Source organism: Pteropus vampyrus, unplaced genomic scaffold (assembly GCF_000151845.1).
Source record: "Pteropus vampyrus isolate Shadow unplaced genomic scaffold, Pvam_2.0 Scaffold81, whole genome shotgun sequence".
Lineage (NCBI taxonomy): Eukaryota > Metazoa > Chordata > Mammalia > Chiroptera > Pteropodidae > Pteropus > Pteropus vampyrus.
In genome coordinates, this window is record NW_011888862.1 from 7,442,978 (window position 1) to 7,446,423 (window position 3,446).

A 3,446-nucleotide genomic window follows, 5' to 3' on the forward strand; every position below is an offset into this window, starting at 1 on the left:
ATACAATACAGCATTATTAACTATAGTCACTATGCTGTACATTACATCCCCATGACACTTATTTTATAACTGGATGTTTGTACCGTCACCCATTTTGGCACCACCCTACCCCCACCCAGAGCCCTTGCTCTTAATCACCATGTGTACCACCTCTAAGCAGGGAGGTCTTTTAAAAGGGTGGATGAGGAGTTCACATGAACCAAGAGGCAGACCTGGACTAATCTGGAGCCCAAGGGCATGCATGCAAAGTAGAAAACAGAAATAAAGATACAATGCAGAGAGGATAATCTAGCAAACTAACTTGGCAACCAACTTCAAGTAGTGGGTGTTGGATCAAAAGGCAGAGCTCACTCTACTGTGTATGACTTTTGCAAACCATGAAAAGATAAATTCTTAATCAGTTGCGTGTTCTAAGAAATTACATCATATCCCAAGAAGTTATCATGAGATAGTTGAGAAACTTGAAACATCTTATGCAGTAGATGGAGACTCACTCTAGTTTGGGACTGCCATCGTTGAACTGTGAGACAACAAATCAACTTCCACTTGGTCTTTCCAGTCCAGAGATTCCACTTCTTCTATAGTTATGCCAAAGCCATTCACGTCATAAGTGTCTTCTGTGTCCAACTCTCAAGTAAGTGAAAAATAACAATATACACATCTGACTCCAATATTAAATGTTTGCCTGAAGGTCAATCACAACTCTCCATCTCTTTCAAAGAATGACTCCCTCGCATGCCCTCCACCACTACTGCTCACCAACGACTCTTCTCTTTTCCTTTGGTGAGTTCAATAAACCTTCCTTATATTGTGAATTCAAATTTATTTATTTTAAAATTGTTGTTTATTATAGAGAGAAACATGTTTTCATGGTTCAGTTGATATATTTGTCTATCTGTAAGAATTGTCTCAGTATCTGTGGTTAAGATAGAATATACAATGATTTTTTTCATTGAAATTATGGAAACATTTTTTTATTTAATAACTTTTCATGTAACAGCAAGGTTTTTAGGATGAAATGAAAAATGCTTTATTTTGGTCATAAAGTGGGAATTCAGTATGTGTTTGATGAATGAACAGGTGCATGAATGTCACAGGAAGAGGGAGTTTCAAGATAGAGAAAGAGGGCTTTTGCTACCCCCTATGGGGAGAATACATAAATGGTACATTCTTTTCTTTCCAGTCTTTCATTTCAGTCTCTTAGTAGTTATTTGGGAGATGTTTTCTCATTCGATCCTTTGAAATCTAAGATAATTAGATCTAGAGATCAATAATTTTTTTATTTTTATAAATAGTCTCCTTTTGAAATGTTAAAATGACTAATCCATCTCCAAGTTCTACTAGGCTACCCTCCTTTCATGAAGCAGGCCAATCCTCAAGACTGAATTATGTGGTTAAAGGCCTGTGTTAAAATGTGGAAAGGTAGAAGATGAATCCATTAGAAAGCATTATAGTGTTGGCATTAATTAGTGCCCTGAGGGTGAGCTGTCCTCTGCCACACTGTCCAGAGATTGAAATTTAGCCTGGAGAAGTGTACATGGCTGAAAAGAGGCCACTGGGAGGACTGGAAAAGCCACATGTAGATGCTGAATTCCTGGGCCTGGGAATGGGTTGATGCAAAGAGCTATAGACTGAATGTTTTTGTCCCCACCCAAATTCACATGTTTTAAATTCTAACCCCCAATGTGATGGTATTAGGAGGTGGGGCCTTTGGGACGTGGTTAGGTCATGAGAGTTGAGCCCTCATAACTTGGATTAGTGCCCTTAAAAGAGACATGAGAGAGCTTGCTTTCTCTCTCTGCTCTCTACCATTTGAGGACACAGCAAGAAAGCTGCCATCTGTAAACCAAGAAGATGACTCTCACCCAAATTCAACCATGCTGGCACCCTAATCTCAGACCTCCCAGCCTCCAAGACTGTGAGAAATACATTTCCGTTGTTTATAAGCCACCAAAGCTATGGTACTATGTTATAGCAGCCCAAAGACACTAAGACAGGGAGCCATCAAAATAGAAGACAAACGTGCTAAAAATAAACAATTGACTTTATTAATTTCTCTGGAGTTGGCCTTACTGTTGTATTAAATATTGTTTAGAATGTGTTATCCATTAGCTGAAGATTAGACATACGGTTATAGAGAATTTGCTGTGGCATTTGTAATAGTGAGATTTGAATTTTTTTTTAAAGAAAAACCAAGCAGCACCCACATAAATTAGAAGTCCAGTCTTAGACATTGCCTATGGCAGACATTCTCAGCTGCCTAGCCAATATCCCTGTTACCTCCTTTCTCTATAACAACTAGAACCCTGATTTTGTTGAGGCATTAGATAGCTATGTATTTCAAGGAAGGTTAAGACACTTCTCAGGCCCACAAGATGAATCTTGAGTACTCAAGGGCAATCAGAACAATTCTTCTTGCTGGTGATTGATTTGGGAACAAACTTGTGATAAACAGTTATGGTCAATTGGACATGAGAAAGAGTCTTCTGGGAGTGGGGTGCAGTCTTTTGGGAGAGGGCTTTCTTTACTCAAAGAGGGTACATAGGGAGAAACAGGTCTTTCTGCCTCTGTCTATAGTTGGATGAAGACATGATAGTAGGCACTGCTGCAGCCATCTTGCAGTTGTGAGGAGCAAACACACATGTTGAGGGTGGCAGAACAGAAGAAAGAAAAAACCTGAATTCTTGATGATATTGTTAAAATTCTGAATGAACCAACCCTAGAACTTACTTCCTCTGGACTTGTTATATGAGGTAATAAAGGTTCTCACTCAAGTTGCAGTACGATTACCAGTAACATTGCAGGCCTGCATTGTTAGAAATGCAGAATCTCAACCTGCTCCAGACTTACTGAATCAGAATTTGCATTTTAAAAATAGCCCCTAGTGATTCTTAGCCATATTAAAGTTTGAGAAGCACTGGTTTAAGCTGTTTCTAATTAGATTTTCTGGTATTTGTAACTAGAAAGTAAACTGATATCCTGTCTTATACACTGATAGCAAAGATCTCGTTTTCCTATTACCATTAAGAAAAAGATGCAGAAAAAGACAAAAGTGTTTCTACCTATGCAAGTCTTTGAAAAGTTCCCTAGCTCTTTAAACTGCTTTATTTCCAATATTGAGAGGAAACAACTTATCATATAGTGAATGCACTTTTTTTGGCTTCTAAGGGTAGTGAAAACAGTTCTTAAACTCACTAGAAGTGTAGGCTGTGTATGTACCTCTTGAGTCAATATATTCAGGTAAATGAAGACTAAAAGGGGCAAGATGTGGAAAGGGAACAAGGTGCCAATAGAAAAAAAAGTTCTAAACTGTTTACTAGGTTTAGATCATTAAGACTTCTCATATTTTCTCATAAATGTAGTTACTCAAGAGTAATTATGGTTCCCATCCAGATTACAAACATATTAATAACACAAAATGAAATAATTCTGAGTTGTAAGAGAAA

General features: G+C 37.9%; 1 long non-coding RNA gene across 1 annotated transcript in view; it reads left to right on the forward strand.

Annotated features, from left to right (window-relative positions):
* LOC111741665 overlaps positions 1 to 744 on the forward strand; it is a 180,101-nt gene extending 179,357 nt beyond the window's left edge. The window contains exon 6 of the long non-coding RNA XR_002781055.1: positions 692 to 744. This is a non-coding gene — a long non-coding RNA (uncharacterized LOC111741665). The remainder of the gene's footprint in view (positions 1 to 691) is intronic.
* Positions 745 to 3,446: the final 2,702 nt, after the last annotated feature.